The 19664-nt window shown below is 40.5% G+C and overlaps 1 long non-coding RNA gene across 2 annotated transcripts in view; it reads left to right on the top strand.

Moving 5' to 3' along the window:
• LOC111098449 overlaps nt 1–18837 on the top strand; it is a 95784-nt gene extending 76947 nt beyond the window's left edge. Inside the window, exons 3-5 of one of the 2 annotated variants that reach the window (XR_005368309.1) lie at nt 1236–1274; nt 8434–8530; nt 18658–18837. This is a non-coding gene — a long non-coding RNA (uncharacterized LOC111098449). Of the gene's footprint in view, nt 1–1235; nt 1275–8433; nt 8566–18657 lie in introns of those variants that run through there. The other variant, XR_005368310.1, reaches the window with a different exon arrangement.
• Nucleotides 18838–19664: the final 827 nt, after the last annotated feature.

The raw sequence follows: 19664 nt of genomic DNA, 5'->3' as shown, positions 1-19664 counted from the left end.
TGCTCCTCTGGGACGGGGCTCTCCTGTCCTGGGGACACTCGCCCCGGCCTCAGCCCGGCTCCTCGCGGGGCCCCTCCCCCTTGGAGGCCTTTTGTTTCTTTATTTCTTTTCCCCGTCTTCCTACCTTGATAGAAGCGCAAACTCTTCTCACTGTAGCATTCCAGGTGTTCCCTCTAATTCTCAGGCCGAATTCATAGATTTTCAGGATAATTTGAAGGTTTTCTAGGTAATTTGGTGGAGACAGGTGATTTGGGGACCCTACTCTTCCGCCATCTTGCCCCTCCTCCTTGAAATTGTTTCTAATAAAAAGTAAAAAAAAATGTGGGAAAAGATAAAAGAACTTAAATTCTGGAAATAACTCCATGTTGTGATAGAAGGAAAACGAATTCTAAACAAAATTTTGAATTGAACATTAAATTTGATGTGAATTTGGAGAGACTCTGGTTACTATTGCTATTTTTCAGAATAGAGGAGGATATTTTTGTTCTTGATAGATTAATGCTAGTACTTGAAAAAAAAACATCTCAAAGACTCAAAATAGCCTATTGCTTTGATCTTTTAAATCATGGTGTTATTCAGAAGAAGCTGGAAAGCAAATGAAATTTTATTCGATCACACACATGGTACATTTAATTATAGGCATTATTTAGGGGATACATGAAAGCATTCTGTTGGTATCTTTTGTTTCTTCCATGATAAGAACAAGGGAATTGTTTTCTGTATGGGGGAGTGGATATAGTTTTCCAGAGGATAATGCAATTTAGAGGCTCTGTGTGTTTTAAGTGTTTCTCAGGGTTGATTAAAGCCTTGCATTTGGATTGGAAAGCTAATACTCATCTGCGTAATGAATATCCTTTCATTTCATGAAAGAGAGACTTTTTCTTAAGTAGAAGTTACAGTCATGACAGGATCACACAAAGGCAGGTGGCAGCGTGCCTACGACTGGCAAAAAGTTAACAGGAAAAGTCTTGGCATTTAGAGTTTGAGGGACATTTCCAGACTTACTGAAAATTAGATTTTCTTGTGCTTTAATCTATCAAATTAAATATTCCTTTTAGAAATGTGCATATATTAATCTCCATTTTATCCCAGTTACCTAGAGCAGCATCAATAAATAACGGAAAAAATAAATGAAAAGTGAATAAATGAATAACAAAGTATGATTGAAATGAATGATCATCTCCTTTCAGTGATAATCAGTTTTACCCTTTCTTCTTGTATTTTCAACTTTCTAGAGCAAAAGTCAACAAACTACCACTGGTGGCCAAATTTGGGTAAGTAAAGTTTTATTGGAACACAATCATGCCCACTTGTTTATGTATTATCTTTGGATGCTTTCATGCTGTGATAGCAGAGTACTTACATACAGATTGCATGATCCACAATGTTTGCTATCTGATTCTTTTTTTTTTTTAAGATTTTATTTATTTATTCATAGACACAGAGATAGAGAGAGAGGCAGAGACACAGGCAGAGGGAGAAGCAGGCTCCATGCAGGGAGCCTGATGTGGGACTCGATCCTTGGTCTCCAGGATCACATCCCAGGCTGGAGGCAGCACCAAACCGCTGCGCCACTGGGGCTGCCCCTGCTATCTAATTCTTTACAAATAAATGTTTGCTGCCCCTGTTCTAGAGAATTATCAAGAGCTTAGAGTTTAAATGATGGTAAAGCCCAAGAGAGAACCTGATGGGGTTTGCTTCCAGGGTATGATTCAGAACAATGATTTCAGCTTCTTGGAGCCCCTTGAAGAGAACTCATAAGTAATAGTCTTTCTGCGTGTTCTTCATACTCTGCATTAGAAAAATAGAATCCTCTCTGACTTCAAAATAAAGAATCTGAAATAGTTAACTGTTTACAAAAGTGTCAGAAGTTTGAAGAGACAAAACCCAAGAAGTTCACAAGTTAATAACTACAGAGAACTAATAAGACTATCTTTAATTCTGAAGAAGAAAAAGAAAAGATAAACAGTATTATTAGAGTCTATCATTGCTGCACTACTGATGTGGATGCTCTTGGAATCTAGCTGCCTAAGAAGGAGTGCAGGATCACACACATTCTAGCCAACACAGTTGCTCCCACTGCTGGAGGTGCCACCAAAAGATGAGACATACATGCTTTCTCTTCCCTCCACTTTTCAGACTCCCATTAGTGCCTCCTCATAGTGTAAATACAAAGAAGCCAGGTGGCAAGGGTTTCTGGCAGATGTAGTCGATAGGCTGCTAGCCTCAGGAGTAGAGACGCTGAATAGGAATGATGACCATGAGGCTGAGGGACGAAAGATACTATCTGCTAGAGGCTCATGACATCTGACCAGTTGGTCATCAAGTTAATATTTCCATAAGAAGACCCTCACAGGTAGTGGTGGTAGTGATGGTGAGTAGCGCTGAAATAAAAAAATAAAATAATAAAATAAAATAAATAAAATAAAATAAAATAAAAAACCTACAATGAGAGGAAGATGTGTACATAAAGTCAAAGAATTAAGAGTATGGTAAGTTAAGAGGACTTGAAATACTTTGCTTGAGAACGTGATGGAAAGAGAGGAGCACTACTCATGGAAGCTGGAGAGATAATATTGAGTGGGGCCAATCATGAAGAACCCTATGCCTATGCCTAATGTAAAAAGTGGCAATATAAATAAGACATAAGCTTCATTATGAGATTTTACCATGTTTTATTGTTTGCGGCATGATATTCTTCATTGAAAGAGTCAGATTCTAGCTACCTAGGCCAAACATCTATAAAAGGGGCCAGGAAGAAATTTCCATTTTTATGATAATTCAGATTGATTAGTCGTGGCTGCCCAAAGATCTGAGTTGTGAAGGTTTCTGAGCAATCTCAAGGTTCATTGGAAAGAGTGTCATGATTAATTTATGATGTCTGCCGCCAGTACAGGAATAGCACAGTATGGCATGTGTTTGTTGCCATTATTTTTAATAATACATATATTTGGGGATAGTTTTTAATTTAGGAGTTTCCAAAAACAGCAAACAAGTTGTTGAGAATGAGTGCTGCATTTAGGTAGGTCCTCATTATACAGTTTTTTAGAAAAAAAATAACGTGTCCACAGTAGACCTTTTGTCTCTAGTTGTTATTAATTAAAAAAGAAAAATGGTGCTAACACGAATAAGTGTAGCTAAGGGAGTAGTTTTTGGCTGGTCCTACTCAGGCATACTTCAGTAGGTTACATGTTGCCTTGGTCCCATAGCATCCTGCCTGGGCTACATATGTTACTTTAGGACACTTCTCAAAAACTATTTGTGTATTATTAGTCTCTTCAACAAATGTTGGGAAAACTGGACAGCTACACACAGAAGAATGAAACTGGACCACTTCCTACACCATACACAAAAATAAACTCAAAATGGATTAAAGACCTAAGTATGAGACCTAAAACCATAAAAATCCTAGAGGAGAGCACAGGCAGTAATTTCTCTGTCATTAGTCATAGCAACATCTTTCTAGATATGTCTTCTGAGGCAAGGGAAATAAAAGCAAAAAACAAAACAAAACAAACAAAACAAAAAACTATTGGGACCACAGCAAAATAAAAAGCTTCTGGATAGCAAAAGAAACAATCAATAAAACCAAAAAAGACAACCTACTGAATGAGAAGATATTTGCAAATGACATATCTGATAAAGGGTTAGTATACAAAATACATAAAGATCTTATACAACTCAACACCAAAAAAACAAGTAATACAATTAAAAATGGGCAGATGACATGAACAAATATTTCTCCAAAGAAGACTTACAGATGGCCACAAGACACATGTGAAGATGTTCAACAGCACTCATCATCAGGGAAACACAAATCAAAACCACAGTGAGATATGACCTCACACCTGGAAAGTGGCTAAAATAAAACATGCAAGAAACAGTAGGTGTTGTTGAAAATGCAGTGAAAAATGAACCCATGCGCTGTTGGTGGGAGTGTAAACTGGTGCAGCCATTGTGAAAGACAGTATAGAGGGTCCTCAGAAAGTTAGAAATAGAACTATCCTATGATCCAGCAATCACACTACTAGTTACACAAAAAATACAAAACACTAATTCAAAGCAATACACAAACTCCTACATTTGTAGCAGCATTATCTACAACAGCCAAATTACGGAAGCAGCCCAAGTGTCCATTGACAGATGAACAGAGAAAGAAGATGTGGTATATTACTCAGCCATAAAAAGAATGAAATTTTGCCATTTGCAACAATATAGATGGATCTAGATAGTACAGTGCTAAGTGAAATATGTCGGAGAAAGACAAATACCATATGATCTCACTCATGTCTTGAATTTAAGAAACCAAACAAATGAACAAAAGGGGAAAAAAGAAAGAGAGAGAGACAAACCAAGAGACAGACTTTTAACTATGTAGAATAAACAGATGGTCAGTAGAGTGGAAGTAGGTGGAGGGATGGGAGAAATAAGTGACGGGGATCAAGGAGGGCACTTGTTATGATGAGCACTGGGCAATGTATGGAAGTGTTAAGTCACTATATTATATACCTGAAACTAATATCACACTGTATGTTAACTACACTGGAATTAAAATAAAAAATATAATAAATATAAAAATATATATAATAAATATATATATTTATATATAAATATATATAATATAAATAATATAAAAGCTTTATGTATAATATATATAAAATATAATAAATATATATTTATTATATATATATATATATGAAATCATGACTCAAGAGCAAGAGGATTGGACTGAGAATTGGGAGTTATGGGTTGTGTTTGGTCTACCTGTTGATTTAACCTCTAAGTTACTCAACCTCTTGTTCTCAGGAATTCTTCTCTACCTCTTGTAAAATAAAAATCTTTGTGTATTAATTACACATTAATTTCCATCCCTAGGATCACATGAGAAATTCTAAACATACTTTTTGTTTTTTACATAGTAACTTAATTTCTAAATTGTTTCAACTTCATATTGGGAAAGCAAATTCAATCAAGTAAGAACATTACCTCAGCTTTCCTCAGGGGTGGATTTTAAATATTTTTTTTAATTTTTTATTTTATTATTTATGAAAGAGAGAGACAGCACACAGAGGGAGAGGGAGAAGGATAAGCAGACTCTCCCACTGAGCAGGGACCCCAATATGGAGCTCAATCCCAGGACCCTGAGATCATACCCTGAGCCAAAGGCAGACACTTAACCAACTGAACCACCCAAGCACCCCAAGGGTGGATTTTAGAATAACAGAGACCATGCAGGGTCTTATGGAATCTGATCTCTTATATTTAATGAGCTCTCCATTGCATTTGTCTTTATCTATATACCCTCTTTCTGTCTGGGGTGTACACAGTGAATTGACTGATTTTGTGCCATACCATGCCATTGAGAATTTCTAGGCAGCTCTCAAGGGCTTTTGCTCTTCTGGTTTCTTCATACTACCCTGGAGCCTGGGCTGTTAAGCAAAGCACACATCCTCCCAGCTCTGCTTCCATAAACCTATCTTGGTCTTTGATCTATTTCACAGAAGTGGTCAAATAGATGCAGAAACTCATAGATCCACTGGCCTCTGCGCGCTCATTTGTGTCCTCCAATTCTTCCCCATCCATAGAAGTTGGGGCACAGTTACTATTTTGGGGGTGGGGAGAGGGTAGGTATAAGGATGAGGAAAATCTTGAGTTAAACATTATTCTCTATTTGCTTCTGAAGCTACTCCAAAATAGCCTTTCATTGTTGACCCTTTATGTGTTAATGCGGGATTGATGCAAAAAGCTGTAGGTCTGAGGTATGTGTATTTTTTCAGATCATCCCTGAGGATCAGTTCTTTAGGAAACGGGCAATCACTCCCTTTTTCCTTTCCTCAAAAAAAGGAAATAAATGGATGACTTAGGCAGGATCCACATTCTGTACATGAGGAAGCAAGAAAACCAATGTGACCCAAAATTCACATAACTGGTTCATGGCAGAGCCAGTCAAGAACCAAAGATTTTGGTTATGAGGTCAGGGTACTTACCTCCAGACCTGTGCTTGTCCAAATGCAGTGAGCAGGAAAGGAATGGGGACTAATGACTTGACCTCATGTGTCACAAAAGAAGATCTACAAATAGCCAGAGGTAAGTAACAATTAGCCATCAGGTTAATTAACTTTATTATTCTGCAGAGAAATGCAAATAAAACCACCGTGTCATGCTACTCCATGCTCACTAGTATGGCAAAAATAAAAAAGACCGAGAGGCCTGGGTGGCTCACTCCATTAAGCATCTGCCTTTGGCTCAGATCATGATCCCAGGGTCCTGGGTTTGAGCCCTGATTTGGGCTCCCTGCTCAGCGGGGAGCTGCTTCTTCCTCTCCTTCTTCCCCTCCCCCTACTCATGTTCTCTCTCTCTCTCTCTACCATAAATAAATAAAATCTTTAATAAATAAAAAGTATTGTAAGTACCAACTGTTGTCAAGGATGTGGAGCAACTGGAACTCTCATGCATCGCTGGTAAGAATATAAAAACTCTTTGGCAGTATCATGCAAATTTAAATACATATGCACTATATGATCCACCAATTCTACTCCTAGATATTTATAAAAGAAAAATAAAACACATGCCCCCAGAAAAAGTAATATAAGAATGTTTATTACATCCTTATTCATGACAGCCCCAAACTTGAAACAATCCTTCTGTCCAAGAACAGGACAACGGATAAAAATTTTTGTGCTCATACTCCAGAGTACTATTCAGAGGAACAAACTACTGATGCCTAGAACAACATTGCTGAATCTCAAAAATAGGCTGTGCAAAGCATGCCACATTTGAACAATTTACACACATTTAAACAAATACATCATGTATAATTCCATTTATGTGAATTCCTCAAGCAGGAAAACAACCTATGGTGGTAGAAGTCAGAAAGAGATTATCTCTGGGCAGAGGCAGAGAACTACGAAGGAATAGGAGGGAATTTTCTCAGGTGATGAAAATGTTCTGTGTCTTATTTTTGGTGGTGATGGCCGGGTGTGTTCAATTGAGTCAAGGGAGGAAGCTTCTCCCCACACTCAATATTTAGGGTGTTTACATTTCATTTTGTGCAAACTACACATACTATAGTAAAATATATCAGAAATCAAGTACTATAATAGTGCTGTTAAGAAAAGCAAGGTCTTGAAGGAAACCAAGAGGGACTTACAAATGTGGCTTCTTTAACTTAGCCAGTTAGTGATTCTCACCAGGTAAGTCTGGGCAGAAACGAGGACTCTGCCTATTAATTCGCTCCCACAAGATGGCTCCGACACAGGTGCTCAGAGGACCACACTTAGAAAAAATACTACTGACTCACTTTGCTGCCAAGATATATTTTTAATACTGTTTTTTAATGAGCTTCTCTTTGATTGATCGTTTTCCACTTCCATAATATTGGGTAACTCTCTGCCTTTCAGTATCGATACTGGTTTAAAAAATCCTGTCCTGTCTGAATACCTGGATTGGTTCTTCTCTCTGGTAAATTAGGTTTGATTAAGTGAACTCTCCTAAAATATTTAAATCTCATAATTAAAACACTGGGTGGGAATTCGAGGTCCCTTTGGGGTAGGTATTTGCTTTGGGCCAGGAACCTATGTCCTTGTCCTGTACATGTTGTTTTCCTCATACTCTTTCTTTCAGCTGAAAAGCAAAACTGAGAAAACATTCTCAGGCACAATGCCTGCCAAAAAATGTTTCCCATAATAGATGTTTGATAAATGGAGTTGGCTTGAATCGGAATGGATAGTTCAGGAAAAAGGAATAAAGGAGCGTTTGGAGAGAGCATGAGCTTAAAAAGATTTCAAACAAATGAAGGCACTTGAGACTTTCCTTCTATACCATGTATTATGTCTGGCACACATTAGCTACTTTGTTTTCTCATAAAATCCCTATATTTATAAAGTAGATACATATTATCCCCATTTTATAGATAAGGACAGAGGCTTGAAATGGTTTAGTGGCTAAGATCTAACAATTATTCAAACAATATTGCATTAGTCAGATTTTTCAAGTTCGTGAGGCAAAAGTGAACAACCAAAACTGTTTCCAAAGCTCATAGCAGCAAACATTTATTTGTGCTGGGTCAGCCTTGGTTCTCTGTTATTGTCTTCAATTTGAGAATGAAGGCTGAGAGAAGATTTAAACAGATCACGGAAGAGGTCACAAGTCAACCACCCAGAGGCTCTTACATATCTGCTAAGACATCACATCTGTTCTCTTCCCATCGGCAGTGGTTGACAACTCCTGATCCCCGGAGCGAACACTCAGTGTTACAGACTGAACATCTGTGTCCTTCCAAAATTCATGTGTTGAAATCTAGTGTGATGGTATTAGGAGTTGGCACCTTTGGAAAGTAATTAGGTCATGAGGGTGGGATCCTTATGAATGGGATTAGTGCCCTATAAAAGAGACCCCAGAGAGCAACTTATTCCTCTTTATCTGCCATGTAAGGGCACAAGGAGAAAACAGCGGTCTGCAACCCGGAAGAGGCTCTTCACCACACCTTGACCATGCTGGCATCCTGATCGCATACTCCTAGCTCTCAGAGGTAGGAGAAATCAATTTTTGTTGTTTAGAAGCCACCCAGTCTATGATATTCTATTATAACAACCTAAATTGACTAAGGTACCTAGGCAAAATAAAATACAATATACCAACAATGGTAATTGACAAAGCCACAATTCAAATTCCAGTTTGCCAAGTCTCGAGGTCCTTCTCCTTCCACCAAGATCATTCATTCCCTTACTCATTCACTAATTCTTCAATTCAATTTTTTTTTTGGGGGGAGGGAATTAGTAGCACATAGTAGCTGAAAAGAGCTGATTTAGATCCAGAAAAAAAAGAAAACTGATTCTGAACCCCATCTCTTTTACTTATTAGCAGTGGAATAACTAGAATTATATCCCACCTCAAAATGGAGGTGATACTTTAAACATTTATCCTGAAAATAATGACATAAGTACCAATTGCTCTTGCGCAGGTGTGAGTACTTACATTCAAAGCCTGGCCCACATGGATCCCTGGAAGTTTTTTTGTTACCTTTCTGATACTTTCTCTGGTTTCCAGGGATCTCAAATTTAAGGATCCTGTAGATTAAGAATATGTCTGCTAAATAATTTTGGACACAGATTTTATTTTGACATCGAAATACTTTAAAACAACTACTATCTATTAGAACTATCATTTCATAGCAAAACCAAAAAAGGATAAAAGATACATTTAAAAGTCTTCAGAATGTGGGACAAAATTTAAAAAGCAGCATGAATATGTATTTCATGTTATTGCCTTGCTTACCATTGTTTTCTTATTGCAAATTCTTCAGTTGGGAATGCTTCCCTTTTATCACATTGTAAAAAGAATTCACACAGGTATGATGATGAAAATTGAATTTAATTTCTTAACATTATTTCACCCAGTTTGGAATATTATGGGAAAACTGAGAGAAGCCGAAAATGTAACATCTTACTACCTATATTTCTCCCATCTACTGGTCCACAAGAAAAGCAGTTCAAGTATCCGGTGAGACTGCAAAAAATTACTCAGTAGAGTGTTAGCTTGTGACTTACATTTCCCCAAAATGGGCAGCCAGGAATATGCCTGAGCAGGATGGTAGGGATCTGAGGACGCTTTGTCATAGATGAGCATTATCTGAGGAGCAGTGTTTTGGAGAAGTGTCCTCCTAAATTCAAAAGTTGAAGCAACCACTCACTGGTGATAAAGGCACAGCCTGTCCTTGGGTCTGATTTATGTAATCCAAAAAATTTTATTGGGTGCCTGTTTATGTGTCATATACTATTTCTAGGCTCTGGGAATGTAATACTACACAAGATAAGGATCTAGACTTGTAGTTCTCATGCTGAGGCACAGCCTCTACTGAGCACCAGTGTTCCTATGTGAATCCAGTCTCTAAGGACTGCATGAAACATGGCAGCGTACTGCAGCCTTGACTGGTCATCCTTCCCATCCTTTGCTTATTCAGCACAGGATTAACAGTAGCACTACTAGGCTGTGGTAAGATGCTACTTGTTTAAATTCTACACTGTGACTTAATAGCATGTGACCTACATAAATCTGACCCTGTCACTCTCCTGCTAAGATCCTGATGATTGCAAGTCCATACCCTGGTGTTCAGGCTCTGAAAATCTGTCCTTTGACCAAACTCACATAGTGCCACTTAGCACACTCCAGACACATTAGTCTTTTTCCAGTTACTGCAATTAACCAAAATGTTTAAGTCTCAGGACTTTTGTCCAGGTCCTATTCTCCTTCTGGAATGGTCTTTCCTCTACTCCACACCTGGATGACTTCTATTCATCCTGTTGAGTTGAGCTTACATGCCACTTTGTCATAACTCTCTTTCTTGACTCAACCTAAGATGTGATCCCTTTCCTCCAATTAGTTATCTTCTTATAGCATCCTCCACTTTCTTCATCATGGGGCCTTGACTATAGGCAACAGATATGAATCAAGTTCTTTCCATGGAACACCAGCTCCTGGGTCTATTATGGGAAATTCCATATTAAATAAAATCCAGCTTTAGATCACCATCATTGACTCCACCATCAAGACTGTCACTTAATGATGAAAACTAACATTACCAAAAGGTTTCTCCACACTGAAATTGGGCCACATACATTACACAGATTACTTCATTTAATCCCACAGTGATCTTATAAGGTAGGTTTTATCATTACTCTCATTTTAATGACAGGAAAACTGTGGCTCAGAGATTTCCATTAAGTAGTTTGATGCCTTAAAGCTAGTAAGGGGTATCACAAGGATTTGAAATCATGAGTCTGACGCTAGCACCCATGTTCTTTACCGTATCTTCTTTGAAACGAGCCATGCCAGTGGTCATGAAGGAGATTCTAGGGTACAGGTCAAGATCTGTGCTTGAATCCAAGCCTTTCTAGACAGGGAGATTGGGGGCTATTTATTTAGGTTCTGCCCTTCTCTGGGCTGGCATAGTCCCTAGAGAAGACTTGGGTCTGCAGGAGAATTCATCTCTGAACAATAGGATTGAAACAAGAGCAACAAGACAGAGACTGACATTGTCAGGGGGCAGTAAGTAAATGCCCCCAAGGATGAGGATTTTATCACCTCCAAACTTTTCATTTCATCCTCTTGCAGTTCTAACCCTTGAGAAATTATTCCTTAAATAGAACCAAAATTTATCTTCCTGTATTTTGTAGCCATTGGCCATGATGGTCATTTTCCTCAGATTTCAAGGCAATGATTGTTTCTATTTCTTACTGGCCTGAAGCTCCCATTGATGAGGAAGCTCTTGATTATTTCAATAATATTAATGATATCTGATTAATTTTTCAATCGTACAGAGCCCCTTTCCCTGTATTTATTTATTTGATCTTCACAGCAACACTTTCCTGGGGCAGGATTAATCATCACTGCTTTCTAGATGAGAATACTGAAGATTCGAGATGTTTGATGGCTTGGACAAGTTAGTACAGCTAGCAAGAGGCAGAGTGAAGGCTAGCTTTCACTCCAAAATCACCCAGACTGTCCAAAGTGATCATTTCAAGGCTATTTCATCCTTATCTTATCTCTCCGGTTGCTTATTGGTACCTGGTGAGATATGCCCTGAATCTGATGTGACAGAGAGTCATTTGGGCTGAGGAGGGTGAGATTCTTCTCATCTGCACACCACTTACTATATATAAAACCGGCCTGGTTAGGCTGACAGGGCCAGGGTCATAATTTCTCAGGAAAATGACAGGCTAATGGAAAAAAGGTCATAAATATCATCAAATACAAGCCTGACATTTACCAAGGACAATTGTTTCATCATAAAAGTCTCAGGCTTTTTGGAGCCTTTCAATTAAGACCCCACAGGACATCCTGCCTCCTTGGTAAGGAGGCAGGAAAGGGAAGAAAAATAAAGTGTGTATATGTGTGTGGCGGTGGGTGGGGGAAGGGGGGAGAAGAGATGGCAGATGAGAAGAGGAAGACCAGAGGGGACATGCCTGTGGTTTCAGGAGTAAATTGAGCTCCTAATTCTTTGTGGCCAATAGTGGGATTAAGAGTTCAAAAGGGCAGGTCATACAAGGGCACCGGGTCAGGCTGGGTCTTGCAGGGATGTGACCCAGGAAATGCTAGCAGGCTGGGCCCCCATACCTTCCCCAGCAGGCCTCCAATTAGGATTTAATGGCCAAATGTGGAATGCATTAGGAGTTCTGAGCAGAAAGTCTGTGTTCAAAGGAGCCGGATCCTCTTGGCTAAGTAGAAAAACATTCCTCTACGGTCAGTTTCCTCTTGGACCTTGCTAATTCTGGGGGTCTCACTGGCAGTGGGGCTTTACAAAGATCATGTGCAAGTGGCCTCGGCATAACCCCCCTGTTTGCCTTGAAGAGAACACAAAGAATCAGCAGATACACCAGCTCTATTTGATATTTGGGGCAATGTAGGGGTTAGCAAGAATTGTCTGACCCAAGATTCTCTGTCTTTGTGGATCTTGTCAGTGTGTATCTAACTGAGGATGGATAGTTAGAAAATGCCTTGTGTTAGTAGATAGGGACAGGTGTAAGATCCAGTTAAAATATACGTATACGTCTATATGTGTGTGTTCACTCTTCCTTCCTGCCTTTCTTCTTTTTCTTGAGGGAGGAGGGGGGAGGGAGGGAGGGAGGGAGGGAGGGAGGGAGGGGAGGAGGAGGGAGGAGGGAGGGAGGGGGGGGAGGAAGGAAGGGAGGAAGGAAGGAAGGAAGGAAGGAAGGAAGGAAGAAAGAAAGAAAGGAAAGGCCCGGAAGGATCCGACTGCATTCACTTCCTTCCTTCCTTCCTTCCTTCCTTCCTTCCTTCCTTCCTCTCTTTCTCTTTCATCTGTCCTTTTACCCAGCTTTGTCACAGAGAACAACTCAAGCACTGTCCACGGATGTTGTATGTGTGTGTATAAGAGAGAAATGTGTAATCTGCACATGTGCATATGCGTATATGTGAATCTGTGTACACCTCTGAATGTGACTGAATATATGGATTAGGGAAAATATGTTAGCATCTGTGAAAATGCCTCTGTAAGTAAAGCAAAGGCAGTGGATAAAAGATCAGCTCTGTGCCCATGAGCATGCACACTTGCATATTTTGAAAGTGTGAATGCATATATACACCAATGCATGTCTCTATGATGATATATTTTGCTTTGCATACACAGCTTTGTGTGAACATGAATGATGCATTGCATCATGTCTGTATACATGTAGTGTCGTCTTTGTGTATATAAATGGTATCTATGGCACTTTTGTAGTCTGTATATTTGTGTGCAAATATGTAACAATGTGTAGTACCTATGATTCCAACATAAACTTGTGTGTGCATATGTATGATTACATATAATGAATGAGTACGTATAAGTCATGACTGGGTGACTGCACGAATATTTGCTTATATCTCTGGCAGGGCCTGAATTGGGGGTGAGACTGTGGGGAATGCGTCCAGTTCGGCAGATATGAGACTGTGTATGAGTCCATGCACTGAGTTAAAGAATGTGCCTATGTCTGTGTTTGTGGTTTCTCCAACCTACAACATGTGAGGATGAGTATCTTGCACTTCAGCTTAGAAGTGAGGCTCCTCCTGTCCTGGTCTGGCCCAGCATATCCTTTGGAGTTGGAATAAACATCCCAAGAAAATATGTCCCATTTCCTCATAACAGTAGTATATGGCACACACATGTACACATGCCCACACATACACCCTACATGCTATACACACTCTTTGACATAAAGCATATATATAAATGACTAAATGAATTTTATCTGGAGCTCTTAATGCTATCATGTTAGCCCTGAATTTAGGGCGAACTTGGTCTTGACTTTAACACTGTAATTCCCATACTCCAGGAAACCCTCCACTCCTGTACGACTGGGGTCAGTGGGTCCCTCTGCCTGCATGAGTTGGTGACAGACTATAGAATAAGGAAGCAGAGTCTGGACCCTTCCCAGGGAAGTGGCACAGACCTATTATCTTGTGTCTCTTCACAGAGGAAAACAAAAGTGCCCTGCATTCTCCCAAATAGCTCTATTTTCACAAGTGGAGGCTCTTGCTTCAAGCACAGCATAGAGGTTAACAGCATGGAGATTTGCAACTGCTGGCTCATTTTGGAATTACCCTGTGCCCCTTACAAGACACGTGACCTTGGCTAATTTACTCAGACTTCCTGAGTTTAGCTTCCTCCTCTGTAAAATAAATATAATGACTACTTCACAAGGTTATTTTATGAATTAAATGAAAACACATAGATGCAAAATACTTAAGTTACCCCATGTGGTATAAATTCAATAAATGGTACACATCATTATTATTTACCCATTCTTAAAACATATTTATTGAGCATTGGCAAATACAAGGTGTCTGCTAGAGGCTTGAAATAGAAATTTGCATAAACGTGGTCCCTTTCCTAAGAAGTCTTCAGTTTCTGAAGTTTACTAGTAAAAATTAGTAAGGACAGCTTTCTCTTTGTAATTGTGATAAGCTGAAAAATTAAGAAATAGATATATTTTAAAATATATGTATATTTTGTAATATACACACCTATCATATATGAGTAATATATATCGTATATATACTTTACATTATATAAAGCAATATATATACCTATGTGAGTAATATATATATTATATATACCTTACATTATACATACATATGTTATAAATAGTAACATTTACATATATACAGCAGCATGTATATAATATATACATATATACTGCAAAGGGTGATAGTTACGTACTCCCAGAAATTTTAACAAATCCTTATCATCTTCCAAAAGCAACAGCTGTTCCTTGAGATCTTGCTGTGGGCCTGGCAGTGGGCTAGGTGCCAGCGGACACTACGCAGAGCAAAGCAACCCTTCCATGGAAAGATTGCCTCCAAAGAATGAGGAAGGACAGATGGCCACAGACTGTTCTGGAACACAAACCTAAGTGTCAGACATGTAGAGGGAGGCTGCAGAGAAATCTGGGGGAAGTAGGGGGGCGGTTGCAGCCGGTGCAGCCAGAACAATGCCTCATTCACGAGGCAAGAAGCCAGGCACACGGTGTTATTAAGGAGCTCATCACCTTGCATCTGGTGCCTCCCTCTGTGTTAGACACCGAGGATAGAGAAAGTGGGGTCCGTACTATCGAGGTGGTCATGGTGGCTTTGGGGCCATAAAAGGTCACACAAATGATTATAATGCAAAATGGTATATGCTGTAATTAAGGTAAAGAAAGTAGAATAAACCTCTTATGGGTTGTGAAAGCCTTGTCAGAGTAAGGAAGGGAGAAACCTGAATCTCCGTGTGGGATGGATTCACCAGGCAGGGGATCAGGGGCTGGTTGTTGGAGGAGCTGTATCTGAGGGATTCTATAGTAGACACTCTACAGAGTGGGAATAAAAGGAACAACCACAGAGATTTGGAAAGGAGGAGGTACTCCAGGAGACAGGGAGAACCTCATGGCGGCCAGAGTATAAAATCCAGATTGAGCAGTCTGGGAATAGCAGACCTCTTCGCGTGCATTTCCCCAGGACCGCTATGCACCTGCCCCAAAAGCCTTTGGTGATTGTGTGTTTAGTAAATGAGGGAGTAAAGCAGGGACAGGCAGGTTATGAATGGCCATAATTGTCCTACTGAGTTTGCACTTTGTTCTGGAGGTAATGGGAAACCATGAAAGAATTTTAAGGAGGAAAATTATGGGATCTAAATTTATATTTTAGAAATATCACTCTGTTAAAAATAGATCTGCCCTACGACCCAGCAATTGCACTGCTGGGGATTTACCCCAAAGATACAGATGCAGTGAAACGCCGGGACGCCTGCACCTCAATGTTTATAGCAGCAATGGGCACAATAGCCAAACTGTGGGAGGAGCCTCGGTGTCCATCGAAAGATGAATGGATAAAGAAGATGTGGTCTATGTATATGATGGAATATTCTTCAGCCATTAGAAATGACAAATACCCACCATTTGCTTCGATGTGGAGGACCTGGAGGGTATCATGCTGAGTGAAATAAGTCAATCGGAAAAGGACAAATATTGTATGGTCTCATTCATTTGGGGAATATAAAAAATAGTGAAGGGGAATAAAGGTAAAGGAGAGAAAATGAGTGAAAATATCAGTGAGGGTGACAAAACACGAGAGACGCCTAACTCTGGGAAAGGAACAAGGGATAGTGGAAGGGGAGGTGGGTGGGGGGTTGGGGTGACTGGTGATGGGCACTGAGGGGGGCACTTGGCAGGATGAGCACTGGGTGTTATGCTATATGTTGGCAAATTGAACTCCAATAAAAAAAAAAGAAGAAAGAAATATCACTCTTGCCTCAGTAGGGTGATGGTGGGGCATCAGAGATAGGGGAGGCACAACCAGGGGCAGAGAAACCAGGTAGGAGGCCTCTGAGGTCACCTTGACATCACACTTTGGACACCCCAAGGAAGATGGGGGCAGGAACCATGCAGAAGAGCCACCCAATCGGCGTTACTCTGCAGAAGTGACCCTGGACAACCACTAGTTCCTCAGATCCCCATTCATATGTGAGCGGTGCTCTCATTCCCTCCAACTGAAAAGCACAATCTGAGATCTTTGAAAGAGCGATCAGGCTTCTGAGCACATGTGATTCCATCACAGGACCACACTAAGGCCATGCCCTAGGCCAGGCAACACAGGGTCCTAGGGGAGAGAAGCAAACAAAATAAAACACAGGGTTTTGCTCTGGCACCTGCACATTCTATTCCCAGTTCCCAGCTCCTCCACTTGGTAGCAGCCTGACTCTGGCTGAGTCCCTTTATCCTGGTTTCCTGTTGCATGAAGGGGACCAGTGATGGCAGCATCATGGTGTTGTGGGGATTTGCTGTGGAAAATACACGTGGGAGTCTCTTTAGGATCTTCACACCACCATGCAGATACCAGATATGAATTATGCGGAGACCCTGGCCAGGCATTGACTTTATGAAAACTAAAAGGCTAACTTGATTTTCAGATTACCAGCCAGAGGAAGACGTATTCTCTTTTATCCCCAGGACTCCTGAGTTCTCTCCTGTCTTCCGCAGGACAGTTTTATTTCTAAAGACTGCTCTCCCCCAGCACCATACTGTAGAAGAGCTCAGGCATGAAGTCAGGAGACTGAGGGCCTGGCTTCTCCATGTGAATGCTCCCCTGGCAGTTATTGGAGGGGGCTGAGATCTCTGGGTACCCTTAATGTAACAGCCCAGGAGCACACAGCCTATACAATATCCAGGCCGAAATCTCCTGTTTACTGCTCCTCTCATGTGTGTGACTCTACATCCTTTGCATAGGCTTTATTTCAACTAACATTTCATAATCCCTCTGCCTCTGTTTTTCTTAGATTATCCAAGCACTAGCTTTCTCTCATCTCAGTGGCTCAGGGAGCACTAGAGTCCCCACTGAAGTCAGCAGACATATGTCCTTGATTAACAAGAAAGTCACATGGTGGCGAGGGTAGTGGACACAGTTTGGATCCATAAAGCAGCTTAAACTCCATTGAAAATAGAAAGGCTTTGTCCAGAGTTTTGGGGTTTTGTTTAATCACGAGAAGATGTTGCAAAGGCATGACATGGTGCAGCCAGCTTGCTGTCATTGATGGAGGTGGCGAACCACAGACTCAGTGTCACAGAAACGTATTGTTTGAGCAAGGCTGTCAAATCATCCAGCATGACTGCTCATGAAATATCTCCTTTCAACATGTACTTGTAGAAAGCATCCTGCTAATTCCAGGTACTTTATTAAGTACTGGGCCCATAGTAATGAAGGCTTGATCCCCAGTCTCCAAGGTGGGAGGCAAATACATTTGCTCATTTCATCATTCAAAGAATATTCATTTGACACCTACTACATAACAGGCATCGTTCAATATTACAAGGATAAAATAATAAAATATGGACTCCCTATGCTCATGGAGCTGACAGTCAGATGGGGAGACAAACATTTTGAAATATTAACAAAAAGATTACACCTCTATAAAGACAAATTATAAATGTATGAAGGAAATGGGGACCCTCACCTAGTCTGAAGGATCGGAGAAAGTCTTTCTTTAGGAAGCAATATTTGAACTAAGATCCAAAGAATTGAGCGAAAGTCAACTAGCCAAGATGAGGATTGGGAAAGGTGTTCCAGGCACAGGGAACAGACTGAGAAAGGGCTCTACAGTCAGGAAGAAATGAGAGGCAGTTGGTGTGGCTGATGCTCAGGGAGAAAGAAGAGAGTAGAGGGAGTTAAGTCTGGAAAATGCTTAGAAACTGTACAAGAGTTTTGTTACTCTCTCAAGAATGGTGGGAAGCCTTTTAAGGGTCACAAGTGAGGGGATAAGGGATCATATTTGCAATTTGAGATGATAACTCTGTCCATAGAATAGAGAACAGACCGGAGAGGGCAAGAGGGGAGATATTTCCTTAGTGTAGGAGGGTTTTCATGTGGTTCAAGCCAGGGTACCAATGGTTGGACCATGGCAGAGACCACAGATATAGACAGAGTTGACCCAACCAGAAAGAATGAATCCAATATAAAATGCGAGGTGCTATAATGAAGATGAGCTCCTGTTCTCAAAGTGCACCAAGAGAGTGGTTTACAGATGAGGAAAACGAAGTTCACAAAGCAGGGATTTGCCTGAGATCACCTAGCCAGTGAGTGGTAAGTTCATTTTTCATCTGTCCATCCTGTTTTTCTGCCTTCCAGCCCTCTGCAAAATGGAACCACAACTCTGCTATTCATCACCCATCCAGCACCAGCCCTTGCACAAAGTGTTTCCTGCCTTCTTTGGCTCTAACCATCCACGTTTTCTCAAAGCCCTTGAGTGGCCCATAGAGCCATGACCTGCAGAATCTAACACACATCTTTGTTTCAACCCCTGAGCCCATCTGGGCCTCATGCAATATCTTGTGAAAATAAAAGCAACTAAGTCATGGGATCCACTCATGTGAAGAGGTTGGAAGAAACCTCTTCTGTCTCATAGTAGAGAAAGCAATAACTGAGAAACAAAGTTCAAGCATTTCCCTGCACAACAGACACTGAAACTTTGGTTGACCATTATGCAAAATACCCCACTGCTACTGGGTACCAGGCAATGCACTTTGGGGATGCATTTTCATGACTCTTATTAAGCTTCTCTGAGCTGTAGGTATTGTTGGCCTTAATTTTTTGCAGAGAGAAAAAGTAAGCATTTCTCTTTCCCTTCCACTGGAACATAAAATCTGTGAAGACATGAATGTGACCCATTTGTTCGTCTCAGAGAAATAGGATCTCCAGCACAAAATAGGTGCCGAATTTATGGTTTTGAATAAATGAATGAGAATAGGCCAATTAAACAAACTACTTAAGACTATAGAAGTTTTAAGTGGGGGTAGAAGGAGCATGCTGGGATTCATTCCCAGGTCTGTTTGACCCCAAACCCCATAATCCTTCCATTATACTATACCTCTTCACTTGGGAAGCAGGGAGAGATGCACTAGAATGTCTGGCCCCAACCTTCCTCAGTGTACTGAGCTGAAATCAAGACCAGAGGAGAAGTGACTTATTCAAAGTGTCCCAGGACATTAGCACCAGATCTGAGAATCCCAGTCTCCTGGCTCCAGTTTCTTTGTACTTTCTTTGTACAAAGATCAACGGCAAAAGTCTCAAAGTGAGGCAGACTCAGCCTATAGTCCAAGTATCTCTCTTTTGAAGTTTATGATCCCAAAATGTCT

The sequence above is a fragment of the Canis lupus genome, chromosome 13 (genome assembly GCF_011100685.1).
Source record: "Canis lupus familiaris isolate Mischka breed German Shepherd chromosome 13, alternate assembly UU_Cfam_GSD_1.0, whole genome shotgun sequence".
Classification (NCBI taxonomy): domain Eukaryota; kingdom Metazoa; phylum Chordata; class Mammalia; order Carnivora; family Canidae; genus Canis; species Canis lupus.
The sequence above is the reverse complement of the archived record's forward strand: the minus strand, read 5'-3'. Positions and strand labels throughout refer to the sequence as shown.